This window comes from Polistes dominula, unplaced genomic scaffold, assembly GCF_049000335.1.
Source record: "Polistes dominula isolate Pdom_NZ unplaced genomic scaffold, Pdom_raw_medaka contig_33, whole genome shotgun sequence".
In the NCBI taxonomy this organism is placed as follows: Eukaryota; Metazoa; Arthropoda; class Insecta; order Hymenoptera; family Vespidae; genus Polistes; species Polistes dominula.
The window spans coordinates 5,116,830-5,131,836 of NW_028300998.1; the positions used below are offsets into that span (position 1 = coordinate 5,116,830).

At 30.8% G+C, this 15,007-nt stretch overlaps 1 protein-coding gene, 1 long non-coding RNA gene and 5 other non-coding genes across 7 annotated transcripts in view; all 7 read right to left on the reverse strand.

Moving 5' to 3' along the window:
* The window catches only part of LOC149032250 (uncharacterized), a 66,235-nt gene extending 61,694 nt beyond the window's left edge, over positions 1–4,541 (reverse strand). Inside the window, exon 1 of the long non-coding RNA XR_016176926.1 lies at positions 4,356–4,541. This is a non-coding gene — a long non-coding RNA (uncharacterized LOC149032250). The remainder of the gene's footprint in view (positions 1–4,355) is intronic.
* The window catches only part of alpha-Man-Ia (alpha-Mannosidase class I a), a 297,026-nt gene that overhangs the window by 180,078 nt on the left and 101,941 nt on the right, over positions 1–15,007 (reverse strand). The window lies entirely within an intron of this gene.
* TRNAR-ACG (transfer RNA arginine (anticodon ACG)) lies at positions 8,051–8,123 on the reverse strand. Its single transcript has one exon. It is a non-coding gene; the product is annotated as a tRNA-Arg (tRNA).
* Positions 8,745–8,818, reverse strand: TRNAI-AAU (transfer RNA isoleucine (anticodon AAU)). Its single transcript has one exon. It is a non-coding gene; the product is annotated as a tRNA-Ile (tRNA).
* TRNAI-AAU (transfer RNA isoleucine (anticodon AAU)) lies at positions 9,274–9,347 on the reverse strand. Its single transcript has one exon. It is a non-coding gene; the product is annotated as a tRNA-Ile (tRNA).
* On the reverse strand, positions 9,524–9,597 carry TRNAI-AAU (transfer RNA isoleucine (anticodon AAU)). The gene has a single exon. It is a non-coding gene; the product is annotated as a tRNA-Ile (tRNA).
* TRNAQ-UUG (transfer RNA glutamine (anticodon UUG)) lies at positions 9,764–9,842 on the reverse strand. Its single transcript is given in 2 exon segments — positions 9,764–9,801; positions 9,806–9,842. It is a non-coding gene; the product is annotated as a tRNA-Gln (tRNA).

The window sequence follows — 15,007 nt, forward strand, 5'->3', positions numbered from 1 at the left end:
ATTAAGAATCAAGGATCTTAAAGTAATATAAATTCTAATTATTGTGGATTTTAAGAATCTTTCAAATCTAATTAAAATTTCTTTTTATTATCATTATTATAAGCATATAACACGAATAATTATAAAAAAATTATATATATATATATATAATATAATCTTTAAATTGGATATTGATTTTCTATAAATTTCAAAGTAAATTATGATTGTATATTAAATAATATGAAAATAAATAAATTATCAATTATTATACATATACTATCAGCCAATAACTTTAATGTAAAGATAGAAATAAAGATAGAAATAAAGAGAAAATAATATCTTGAGTAATTTATTGAAAAATAATTAATTTTATTATATGTATATAATCACCAAGAGTATTTAATTTATAATATTTAAGTATTAAAGTATATAAAATGAATGAATTTTATCAGTCAGCATTATCAAACCGTGTAATATACTAATACATAAAAAACAAAAAAGTTTTATTCAAAGCTTTTTCTTTTTCTTATATTTATGTATATTAAATGTATATAAAAATTGTAAATTACTATGGTTGTTTGAAATCTTAAAAGCGCAATGCAGGAAAAATTGTGAAAACCTTTCTCGTTTTTATCACCTGACCCAAGGTTTTAAGCTAATAGTTGATGCGGTAAACGACATTTTTGTTAGCACTCAAAGTAGAATTCATCTCGAGCGACTATCTACAATTTAGTAGTCTTTATCTCTCTTTCTCTCTCTTCTTTCATTTCTTATTTTCCCTAGAGGAATAAAACAAAAACAAAAAATCCTCAGAAATGAACAACAACAAAACAAACATGCTCTTTAATGCTCGTTCTTTCGAGAGTGCAGAAACAAAAAACTAGAACAGGAAGAGAATCGTGTTTTAAAAAATTAACAGGACAAAAAGGAAAGGAGGGAAATTACGATTCAAAAAACAACTTAGGTAGATCAACGACGGGATCGAAACGATTTAAAAAAAAAAAAAGAAAAAAAAATCACTTCGAAAAAAGAAATTCGATCGAGATGAGATGTTAGTTAATTCGTTCATTCAAAAGAAAAAAGAGAAAAGTGAGAAAGTAGTTGAAATTTGTTTGGTTTAGTAGAAAGAAGAAAGTAGGAGAAGGAGAAGGAGAAAGAGGAAGAGAAGAAGAAGGGGAAAAGAGAAGGAAGAGGCGGCAACAGCACGTGGAGGCTTCAGAGGAAACGTTCGAGGTTCGAAAGAGGATTTAATTCAATTTGAGGAGGAAGTTATCTGGATACTCGATAACGATTCTCGTATTTCGAAAGTAGCCAAGCCTTTATCTTACGCTCCTTTAGTCCGAACTACCAAACGCTTACTCTTCTATTACTCCTCTTTCTTTCTCTTCTTTTTCCACCTTTTTTTTCTTTTTGATTTTTTGCTATCTATTTCTCTCTTTCGTAAGGTCAAAAGAGGATTTTCGACGAAATCGATAAAGTTTTCCCTCATTTTTTTTTTCTTTTCTTTTTTCTCGCTCACTACGAGCCATCTCCGCTGTGATTACCAAAACCTTTTGAATGTACATGTATGTGTGTGTATGCACGTGCGTGTTCAAACGAGAGAGAAAGAGAGAAAGAAAATTCTCTTCTTCAATTTTGTCAGAGATTCTAGACCGCCACGGTCTCGAACGTGGAAAGATTTAATCAACGTTTCTGTGTATGTGCGGTTAGTATGTGTGTGTGTGTGTGTGTGTGTGTGTACACGTGTGTAAAGAGAGGGAAGGAAAGATGTCTTTCTCTTCTACTTCTTCTTCTACTACTCTGTTACTACGATAAATCTCTTAATGACCGAGCCGACTCGAAAATCCGAATTTCCAGTTAGAAACCATCAAGAAGAGAGAGAGAGATAGAAAGATAGATAAAGTGTATGTGTGAGAGAGAAAGAGAGAGAAATGGAAGATGATAGTATCGACACCTGCGATGCCAATTTCCGGAAAATATTCTACATCTCTCTAAACCTCTCCTCCTCCACCCTCTATCCCTCAACCTTTCACTTTCATCCCTTTCTATATATACATATGGAATATATATCTTTTCATTCATCGATCCTCGTTTCCATTTGAATTCAGTGTAGCAGATATGTATCATGTAGATATACGAAGATTGATTGAAATTGACTGTGATAGCTAGTTAGATTATCAAATTAATATGTCCAATATGATTAGCATTGATTTATTATAAATATATTAATAAAATCATACGCCACAGTTAAAATATAATTCAATTATTTCATGAATTACATTGAACTATATATATCATTTTTAAATGGTAAATATGAAAATATATAAAAATATAAAAAATTTTTAAAAGTTGCCTTTCAAACATATATAAACAAACGATGTCGTTCTATTCGTAAATAAATAAATATATGTCACGATAATTAAAGTATATATACGTATGTATAAAAATAGTTAATAACAATTAGTATTGTCAAGTTTACACAAAAGTAAAAGTTTTAGTTGTGTTAATGACATTCCTCGAAGCGATTTCCACAATTTTTAAAGAAGAAAATTTATGTAGGGTATCCAATATTATCGAGGGAATATTTGGCCCGTCCAACGAGTCGTCCAACGACGAGATACCGTCGGTGATTTTCGTATGAAACGAGTACGACGATGGAAAACAGAAAATGAGAGAGAGACAGAGAGAGAGAGAGAGAGAGAGAGAGAAGCCTAGAGCAATGTTTACGAAGTATATAAAATCGCGGACACACCCGTGGCTATGCATAGTGATGCAAGAGTACCACGAAGTTACAAAATAACGTTCTCATTTTTACGGGAAAAATTTAACCCTAAATCACAGACTCCGAATTTTTCCCTCAGGGAACAGCTTTCTCTCTCTCTTTCTTACTTACTTTCTTCCTTCCAACCTTCCTTTATAATCTTTCTCTTCCTCTTCCTCTTTACTTTCGTCGGAGTTTCGATCTTTTGTCATTTGATTTTTCAACAGTATCGTTTAATTCTTTCTAACTGTTTCTAACTTTTTTATTTTTTTGATTCTTCATCTCTAATTATTACTTATGTCAGATACTTTTTATTTACTCGTTGCATAAAATATTCCTAGCTTTTTAATGGACGAAAAAGAAGTTGTCGAAAGAAAGATAACAAAATCTCAATGTTCCAGAAGAGTTGAAACAAAAAGAACAAAAATATTCATCCCACCCCTTTCCACTTTGCTCGCTCATTAAAATGAAAGAAGAAAAAGAAGAAGAAGAAGAAGAAGAAGTAGAAGAAGAAGAAACCGTCGAAAGAAAAACTCAACGTTAAAAATTATTTTCCTTAATACACGAGATGTTTAAAAGAAGAAAAAAGAAGAAAATAGTAAAAAGTAAAAAAGCACAGAAGAGCAGAAGCAAAAGAAGAAGAAAAAAGATAGTAGTTCGAAAGATAATATTTTTCAGTTTTAATGTTTCCCTTTGAAACGTTTGAAAGTAGTGCGCCGATTTATGAAGGACTTGAGACGAGAGTTTTTTCTCCAAGAAAAGAAAAAGTTTTTTCACGGTTGAAGAAAAAGCGAAACGAAGATATTTCTCTTCTTCTTCGGTTTTCATTCCCGATCGAACTTCCTCTCTCTCTCTCACACACACACAATTTTCCCTGGACTAGTCTTGTCCTTTACCCCTTCGCCGTTTTCACCTCCACCCAACCATCCCCCGTCTATCTCGTATTGTGAAAACTCCTCGGTAAAAAAGATCCTTGGTTCGTCGGTATACCATCCGATATCATAGCTAGGACGAAAAGTACTTTACCTCCAATTTACGACCTTTGAATCGCGTTTCCTTTTCTCTAAGACTTTCGCACTCGTACCTATTTAGGCGACACTTGAAACTACTAAATCTCATTATGTAGAGGATTCTCGTTGTCTGAAAGAAAAATGCGATAAAAACATTTGCGCAAACTATTTTAAAAGCTTCTGATATAAAGAAAAAAAACAAACAAAATAATAAGAAAGAAGAATACAAGAAGAAGAAGAAGATTTGCAATATAATTTTCTACGATTACATCCTGTATTATTAAATCAATTTGAAGATTGTTCCTTTCTTTCCGTTTCTTTGTTTTTTATATTTTTTTTTATTATAATAAATACATAAAATTATTATTAAATAATAATATTAAAATTATATATACACACAATGTTATTATATTTTATAATAATTTATATTATTATTTAATATTATTTAATAATATATTTGTAAACTAAAATCGAAAATTTATTGATACGAAATTAGAAATACGTAGCGTTAAGCTTGGTACATGGACGATATCGATAAGGGGAGTTAGGTGTACACAGGAGGAAAAGAGTATAAATGGGAAAACCATTGCCGGAAGTAAACTCACGTAATTTAGATCTCGTAACGCCGACAAAGCACGCGGCAACGTTTACCTCGTCCCAGGAGAACGTTCTTTGGTCTTTTTCGTGTTCCCGTGCTTCGTTATCATTTCTTCTTTCTTTTTTTTTTTTTTTTAAATTCTTTTTGTCTCTTCTTCTCTCTCTTTCTCTCTCTAGAGAATTAATAGCGAATTAGTTTTCTATCTCTATTTCTCTTTTTCTAGTTAACAGCATACTGTTTGTGATCTCGAATAAAAAAAAAAAGTACCAAAAGACAATAACAGCAACAAAATGTAAAAAAAAAAGAGAAAAACGGGACAAGATGATACAGTGAAATTATCTGGACATTTTGTATATGTACCTCGATTAGTATGAAATATTTTTTAAGTTCATCCATTAAACATTTATAATTTACATTTAAAATATTATACTTAATCGATAATGTTAATCTTTCAATCCATTTGTTAACGATAAATGCATGAAATTTTGCATCTATGATTAGTAGGATTTCTAATTGATGTAAATATCATTTATATAAAATTTAAGATAATAATATTTTTTTATTTTACATATATATGTATGAGTCACGTTGAAGTTTTATTTAAAAATTTTTAAAAGAACGATAAAAAGAAAATATTTGAATGATTTAATTTAAATTCCCTTTTTACATTGAAAAGATAAATCAAACGAAAGACACACACTGTGCGTTACTGAACTTCCTCCTTCAGTGTCCTGGAACCAAGCCAAAAATAGGAAAAGGAAGGTAATGGGTAGGAGCATACGCTAAAAGTAAGATCCTTTTTCTTCTCTCAACGTAACGTCTCGTTTTCGGCACCTTTAGAAACGCCATTCCATCCAGGATCATCCACACGTTCTTTCGAACGCGTTCTCCTGAGAGCACATATCCTTAAATAGGTCCACCCTTTTCTCGTAGAAAGGTGCAACTATATATATGTATGTATGTGTACGTATGTACTGGGTGGTACAGACAAAATGTTCAAAACTAACTTTAATAAAATCTTAAAAAAAAAAAGAAAAAATAGACAAATATTTTTATTAAATTTATCAATTTATCGATTTAAAAAGAAAAAATTAAATATTATTAAAATATCAATCAATTAATATTATATATTATTTGATAATACTAAACAAAAAAATTCACAACATACTTTTTAAAAACTATTTATTATAATGAATCTAAAAATTTTAACTTATTTTTAACAATTTTAAATATATAATTATAATGAGTTTTAATGAAAGTAATATTCGTGAGATCACGTAAGCGAGTTTGTACATATAGGGTGTCTTAATAATATATGAGAAATATTTGAAAAGTTTCCACGTATCTGAACGATGAAAAAAAACAACTTTGCATATAAACATGTATCCTATTCTAACTTTGTTTTCGAGTTATAGGGAGTATTGTATGATAATATGTAATAATTCTTTCTTCGGACGGATGTAGTAAAACATTGTCAGTGACAAAGATTCTTGGTGGCAGAATAGGAAAAAGTTTTTCGAGTAAATCCGAGCAACATCTGGACATATCGATAAAGTAAGACAGTCATTGATAAAACATCCCTAAGTTTGTATTCCCGTAAGAGAGGAAAGACAGAGCGAAGTAATTTGAAAGATTTCTTCTAAAAGTATAAAAATAGACATAGTTTATTGAAAATCAAATGGCGCTATAACTCGAGAAGAAAAACAGAGAAAATTTAACAAAATGTTTGAGGGAAAATTTTTATTTTTATTTTTTTTTTTTCTATTGACAATTTGAACTTGGTAAATTTCAAAGTAAATTCAATTCTTGAAAATATTTTTCATTTATTTTAAAACACCCAGTATACATGTAAATATATGTACCTGTATGTAGTATACTTGGTACGGTAATGAAACGGTCTCAGAGACCTTTCGCGTAGGAGGTGAAGCGAGTTTTATCATGCCGAAACTGGAGAATGTTAGACTAAGGTAGAAGGGAGAAAGAAACTAGCACCGAAGGAAGAGAAAAAATAGCAGAGCCACGTAACGGCATATTTACCCGTACATACGTAAATGCATACATACATACAAACATCAAAGAAGCAAAGAGGAAAGAACACGTAATGGAATCCCTTTTTAGAGTGCTTACTTACCAAACTAATTCCTTAATATTTGTCTTTTTTTCTTTCTCCTTTTTATCGCCCCATCCAGTTCATGTTTAACAAAAATTTGCATTTTCAAATAGGAAAAATGATTGAAATAAAATTGATCTAATTTATCTATGCACGTGTAACACGTAATAAAACGTATACATATTATTATATATATATATATATATATATATATATATATATATATATATATATATATATATATATTTTATAACACACGTATTAATATAAAAAAAAAAAAAAACAAGAAAAGCAACAATTTACATCTTCTGAGTAATTTTTAAAGAGGAGAAAATAGTTTAAATAAACGTTTGTTATAACATGTGTCATATTATTTTAGAAAAAAGTTCTTTATTATAAAAAATACAAGCAAAAAAAAAAAAGAGGACAACGAGAAACACGATACTTTGTTTACTTAATTAAATGTAAAAGATAAAAATAAAAAAAGTGAAACATTTTAAGGAAGAGATTTCTCTCTTTCTCTCGGTTTTTCTCGTTAGAAAGACTTTCTCGTGTAGTGCAAAATCGCGTTGGTCCAACTTCCGTTTTAAGAAACGCTATTTTCTTCTTAAATAGACCGTGCGAATAATTAAGTTTTTCGCATAAAAAATAGCGAGATATCTCGTTAATAATACATGAAGCATCCTCACTGGTAATTTCGAAAGACTCAACTTCTTTTCTTCGTTATCTTATATACATTTTCTTAATGGTGGACGGGGGGAGAGGAGCTGGTCTTTAAACATTTTTTCTCCCTACTAATTTTTTCCCCCTTTCTATTCCTTTTCTCTCAATTATTTATTTATTTTTTTTTTCATAGATTTTCAGTCAACTCGCTATACGCTCGGAAACAAGAGACGATCCTATTTCGTCGAAAATACTACTCCTTACTATGTTTTCCAAAAGGTTTCCCAAGACAGCTATATTTTTCTTAAATTTTTAAAGAAGCAAGAAAACAAAGGGGTAAATAGACAAAGTCTGAAAATAGCGGCACATATATATAAAGTTCAGAAAGATCGATGTGTGTTGATGTTGCTACAGAAAAACAAGTTCCTTCTCTTTACTGGACAAGGAAAAGTATGTGTTAAGTAAAGTATTGTTAAAGACCGTGCTAAAAAGGAAGACTGAAAGAGCATGCAAGCAAGAAAAAGGAGAACAAGAAAAAGTTACTATGATCAAGGAAAATATATTTTCAACTATGAAAACAAAAATTTTTAAAGTAACTTCGTGTATTTACTTTCTGAATCTTCAGATAGACGCGATAAATAATAAATAATAACAAATTAAAAATAAAATGCTATAATAATTAATCGGTATCTTGAAATTTAATTAATTATACCAAAATCGCCCGGTTTTTTTCGTCAAAGAACTAGACAGATGCCTGAAAAATGAACCAAAATCATCAAAAGGAAAATGTTTTCGAAGAATAACACATGTATAATTACTTTATAAGTAAATACTACATTTGTAAAAAAAAAAAAGAATCGAATTAATTGTAATAAAAAATCGGAATTATCATAATTGAATGTGAGCATAAAATAACAAAAATTATAACTCGATCCTGCCAGGATTCGAACCTGGAATCTTCTGATCCGTAGTCAGACGCGTTATCCGTTGCGCCACAGGACCGTTGAGGTCGGCATTCGAGAGTAGTCATTCAGAGTTTCATAAATTATAAGAAAATTACAGAAAAATTAATTTTAACTGCTACAAAAAATCCCTCAGAAGAAACGATATGACGTCACATTACTTTTAACTCATCATATGCGTTATGTTTTACAAGTAAGACTAAATTATACATTTTGTTGTGTCCCTAATTTTATCTAACTTAGCTTAAACATACAAACATTACTAATTTCTCCCACTACCATCTAATTTATTCTTTTTTGTTTCTGGTTATTGTTCAGTATCAAATATATTTGATATGCAAGCTCCTTCTCTCTTCTTTTTTTTACGCATACGTCATGCACGCATTTTATTTCTATGTTCCTTACATCACACATTCCTAATTCTCTAGAACCCACATGGACTATACTTATCTTAAGACACAAATATTCTGTCGCAGCGGGCACATTTTCTTTCTTTCATTTCTAAACATTTTAGATTTCATTTCAGCGAATAAGATGAGAATAATTGGTCTAGATTAAAAATATAAAGTTCGTATAGAAAATTAATACAAATTTTAAACCTTCATCAATATTATCAGAATGTTTTATATTTTGTATAAATGGTAAAAAAGAAAAAAAAAGTTGGCCCATGGGGGGATCGAACCCGCGACCTTCGCGTTATTAGCACGACGCTCTAACCAACTGAGCTAATAGGCCACTGTGGCTGCGGGGACCTAATTATAAAACTAATGTCGCATACCTTATTATAAATATTGATGTATATATAAATATTTCATAATAATTATTATTATTAATTGGCATTAGGAATTCAAAAGTTCATTGCTGCAAATATCAAATACACAAACACATGTGCACTTGTAACATTATATACAGCTTTCTTATATAGTCCACACTAAGTTATTGACATGACAACACGTAATATAAATTATGTAATCCTTCAGTTACGTAATAATAATATAACTAATAGCAGAAATACTACATAGTCGAATTTTTTCAAAGAAAACACGATATCTTATTCTGTAAATTTTCTCGTAATCTTATTTGTAACTCTTATATATAAATAAATGTATTGAAATATCTTATAATTTAAATTTGAAAAAATAAAAACAGCTTTTATTTTACATATATAAAAATGATAAAAAAAATAAGGTTGGCCCATGGGGGGATCGAACCCGCGACCTTCGCGTTATTAGCACGACGCTCTAACCACCTGAGCTAATGGGCCTGTATGAAATCGTGTGTTTTAAGATGTTAGATTTTCGGAATGTGTATTTTTATTTAATATTTATTTAGGAAAAAACATATATTTATAATATTATTAAAAAATAAATTACACATTTTATCCTATATATTCAGGGAACTAAAAAAAAAAATATTTCATACGGATAAAAAAAAATAATTTGGCCCATGGGGGGATCGAACCCGCGACCTTCGCGTTATTAGCACGACGCTCTAACCAACTGAGCTAATGGGCCTGTATGAAAAAGGTGTCCGTTAAGATGGTATATTATCACAATGTAGTCTTTATTTAATATTTATTCAAAAAAAAAATTTATTTTTTATTGAAAATCACAGTCTCATAAATATTTTATACGTCTAAGGATTATAAAATAAATATACTAAATGCAAAATAAAAGATATCGGCCTGTGACGGGGATCGAACCCGCGACCTTCGCGATTTAATCAAAGTGCGATGCTCTACCCACTGAGCTAACAGGCCTTGTTATTATAAACGTCATTAAAATAGTATATATTGGTATGGATAGATTCAACCGACGTGTTGAAAGAAAATTATAATTAATGGATGCACCCACAACTGTATAGCTTACATTGAGAAACTCTTGCAAAGGAAACCAAACTGCAAATTGAATAAAAATCATTTCGTTGACTTGCCTGTAAGAAACAACAATTGCTAAATCTAACTGTTTGTAATACTTGTTTTTAAAGAAAAGAAAGAAAAAATAAATACTATCTTTAAGATCTATTATCGAACCAATCACAGAGAAGATTTGTGGTTCCCATCCAAAACGAATTCTCATCTACCACGAAGGTCAATTCAAAGGAACGATGAGGAGAGAGTCGAATTGAGTTACCACCCAAGTAGCAGAATTCGTTGTTGATTGTTCGTGGTTTCGAAGATAGTTTCAATGGTCTCTAAAGTCTTCCTGTACCTTCACGGTGATCCTGATCGAGGCAAACTTACAACAGACAGTGCACAAATAGCGTCGACAGAATGCAAGAACCACTAATTATCTCCTTTCTCTTATTGTATTCTAATGGTAAGAACAGGCTCTTTCGAAATACCGTATTATCCTTCGTCTCACTACAACAACTTTATTAACATTAGCATATTTACTTAACGCATAAATTAAATCGATGGAAATATTGATAGAATTTTTGTATCTATAAATAAATCTTAATTATTCTTACTTCGTGTACATCAAATTGTCTTAATATTTGGGATAATATTATATTAAATTTAATTTTTTGACAACTATTTATTAACTACCTTTAATATATACATAATTACGATATATGTGTATACAGGTACAAGTGTCTTAATTAATTTTCTATTATATCAATATTTATTGTTAAGTATGCATCTACAGTGGCGATTTACATCATTCAAGTACAATGTTCAATTTACATAAGATCCAAGACACGCTACCGATAATAAAATTATTAATAAAAGCATGAGAGGGCGGCTCTCCGATCGAACTTGGAAAATTTAAGAGTAACTGCTATTACTTATACATTTCTTTGAGTTACGTCGTACTAACACGCAAACATAAAATCCTCTTTTGAGAAACACGAGTTCCTCTTTCTCTCTCTGTCTCTCTCTCTCTCTCTCTCTCCATTTTTTTCTCTTTACAGTTTTTGCGCACAGTGGCACGAAAGAACCGAGGAATATGCGAAGTTGATTCGCGCGCGAAACCGCCTTAATTTTGTTTCCGAGCCCGCGGCGTTGATTCGAGATAATAAATCTTTACTCGGTGGCACTTTGTACCTGTGCTGCCGTGATCTTTTCGATGCGCCTCCTCGTTTATTTCTTACTACTTACGCATTCTTCAATTTTCTGCTTCCAACGTGCCAACGATTTCCTTTCTCTCTTTTATACTAAATTATAATCTTTTATAATCTTTTTAAATGTTTCTAACATCGGATCTAAATAAATAAGTGTTATCAATGGTTTCATTTAAAACTGTGTAAAGTAAATGTAATTTGGTTATCAAACATTAAATTTTTACAAGTTTAAGTTTAATGAAAAAATGATTAAATGAAATAAAATTCAAACCTAAGCTTGTAATCACATTTGTATATATTTGAATTGAAATATTTAATTTTTATGACAATTAAAAGGTATTTAAATCATTTTATTACAAAACGTTTATTAATTTAAAAAGCATAAATCAGTTGGTGCAAATCGATTAAGAAATAACATCTAGTGGCACTTAAAATCTCTTATGGAATGAGTAACACAGTCGAGTCGTACATACGTTCCTAATTACCAACTGCCGTCCATTACCCCCACAAAGCACTGTAATTGCGGCGAACGTAATTCGTGAGGCCGCGCCTAACTAAAGACAGTGTCCAAAAGAAATTTATCACTTAAAATCATCGCCATAGGGCCTTGCGAAATTAAAAAGAATTCTCGTACTCTTTCTCACGAAACGTGAAGCTCACAAAGACTCATAATTAATAAATTGATATTCAATGCGAATTCGATAAGAATTGTTTAAATCAATGATATAGGATATTAAATATTTCTATTAATTATTTTGATATATGTTCTGTAATGTTATTAGAAATACCCCAGCCCGCCCCCGCAAAAAAAGAAATAAGGAAGAAAAAGATAAAAAATAAGGATTTACACGTGACGCAGCCTTTTCGCTGTTTTTTGCTCTAAACATTCTTTTTGTTAAACATAATTTAACAAGCATTTAAAGTGATTAAATCCAAGGCAGATAGCTTGTTAGCAGCCAGGACACAGATGCTAACAGATTACGAGTAGTTTTAAGAAGAAAACGATGACGTCTTGAAAGGGAGGAGGAGTCAGACCTTTTCGAACGATTCTTATGGTTGCAATTATGCGGTATAATTATCTCCGTCGGTCTAGTCAACCTTTTTCTCGATACGAAAGTGGTTAGTGGCACGACCGTGTAAAGGCACTACTTTCGTTATTATCCACCACGTGGAATGTTCGCATCCGGACGCATCCACGATCGTAATGCAACTACGATGATTACAGTGATTCAATGTGCTTGCAGACACAAAACAGACCCTTAGATATGTTCTACGCTAAAATTGCAATCAAGTATAGAAAAATACGTGGGAATTATAAAGTCGTGCGCTGTTAAGAAAGTAAATAAGTACTATGATTATAATTTCAGAGATGTTAATTTTAGAGAGATTAGGTGAGAAAGAGAAAGAGAGAGAGAGAACTTAACGATATTAGAATTAATGAGTTTGTAAAATGTTAATATTGTTCTTTTCCCATTTTCTAAACAAGTAAATGAGTATACTAATTTAACGAAATATACAAATTTTCGAAATGAAAATTCTTTCGCGATCGGTTTCAATGTAACCAAAAAAAAAAAAAGAGAATCAATTTATATTCTCAGAACAATTCGATTTGTGATGTTTCGTGTTACGCCATAGACGTGTTGGGCCTGTTAATTAATTGCACGAAATTTATCGCGAAGCAGCAGCACCCGGTTATGTTGGAACTGATCGCTAGCGGTAGGGATGAGAAAGAAGTGTTTGAGTGGTCGTGATGATAATGGTGGGGGTAGGAGATACCTCGAACCCCAGCTACGATCACGGCTATTTGATATGCCGCGACACTCAAAACTCGTACATCACACTTAATCGTTGAATATGGAACAGACAGAGCCGGCGGTGGCATCCGGCATGCATATTTAAACTGCAATTGTACGCCGTTAACTATTGTCGGCACGCACACTCCCAGAAATTCCCTATTAGACTCCTGGAAGCTCATTTTTTTCAAATATCTCGAGTACCCTAAAGAGAGAGAGAGAAACGAAGAACATAATTTTGTTCCATCTGTATAAAATTATATTTTTCGCTGATAAACTTTATTTTACTGATCCTTTTTTCATGCCTTATGATTTTTACAAATCGTGTGCTTAGGTACACGAATTCCACTTTTATCGAACTCAGGATAATATGCTATCTAATTTATTGTACCATAAATACTTTTTGACTTATTTATTTATTAAGAATCTCTACATATCATTTATAAGACTTATTATTATTATATTGAAAAATTAAATTAACTATCAAATTTTATAGATGTCTAAGAATTAAAAGGAAAATATTAAATTTATTATATATAATACTCGTTTATATAAATCCAAAGTCTTCATCGTTTTTCATGATTCTATATTGATTTTTTCGTAACAAATTTATACGCAATTTTGGTTGTATTTTTTATCTTTTCTGTTACATGTAAAAATACATGCATGTATACGAGCGTACATGCTCGTACATACGCGAAAGCATATTTTTAAAAAGAGTTTGAAAGAGAGAGAAGAAAACGTGGGACCGGTCAGGCCTGTATACAACTCAAAAGGTGAATTTATTGACTGGCGGGACCGATAAATTCTTTCGAGCTCTGTGTCAGGACGCAATGGCAGACGTTATTGAGCCATTAAATCGTGATTACCCGCGTGTTATTGGCTGCGGTGACACGTAGAAGGTACGTTCTTTTAGTTCCACTACCCTTTCCTTTCTCTCTTTGTTCTTTTAGCTTTACCAATCATTTCCATCGTTATGATCCTTTCATTTTTTTCTAATTATTAAACCTCTAGGATAAAATTAATTTTATTTGAATACAAAATTATTTTTATTTATTTCCTAACAAATGATTAAAAAATTGAAAACTATTTCTTTTAATTTTCATCTCAAATTTCATACATTCAATACATTTTATATGTCTTATTATTATTTATATGTGAAATCTAGATATTATAATTTTTTAATAATTTAAAATTACAGAAAAAAAATATTTTAAGTAGGGGATAAAATTTTCTCGTATTTCTCTGATAAATTACTTTAACAACGAAAAAACTGAATATAAAATATAAAAACATGTTGTTTCACTTTTCCACTCATGTATGAAGAAACATTTCAATTATACAAGTATGTTTACAAAAAAATTCATCTCGATAAGAATCATTCGAATAATCATCGTAATCATCCTGATCATTATTTTATCAAAGTACTTATTAGAAAGAAAAAAAAACATTTAAAAAAGATAAAAATTGTTAGGCTAATCACGTTGCAAACTATTTTCGCAAAAACACGTATACCTAGAATACTAACTAAATGACACACAAAAGGTGGACACACGTTTGAACGCAAACGAATCTCGTCAAATAATAGAAAGGAGAAATCCTGGGAACGATTTAACGAGCACGGCTAATGACAATATCTTTGATAAATGTTTTATTCGGTCTTTAGGAAAGAGAGAAAGAGAGAGAAGTTACGTTGATGAGCTTCATTTGTAGTCGACTCGTCGTTCGCCTTCCGTTTATCATCGTTCGCGAGACGATTTGACGTATCGTTCGATAAAGTAAAAGGTCGTTGGAAAATATATCACTTCGTCGTTCTTTTCGTCTTGATTAATGCCAATTCGAGACACCAATGACGTTTCATCGTCGACGAAAATTTTATTAGCTGTTCGTGATAGAAAATTCTTTCCTACAAAATATCAAATTACCCACGAGGATTCTATTCAATTCGACGATTTTCATTTATTTTGGCCTTCACATGATTTCCATTGTCATTAAAATAATTCAATTGGAAAAATTGGATCGAATCAAAATAATATATGTTTTAGTTTAACACGATTGTTCTAATTAT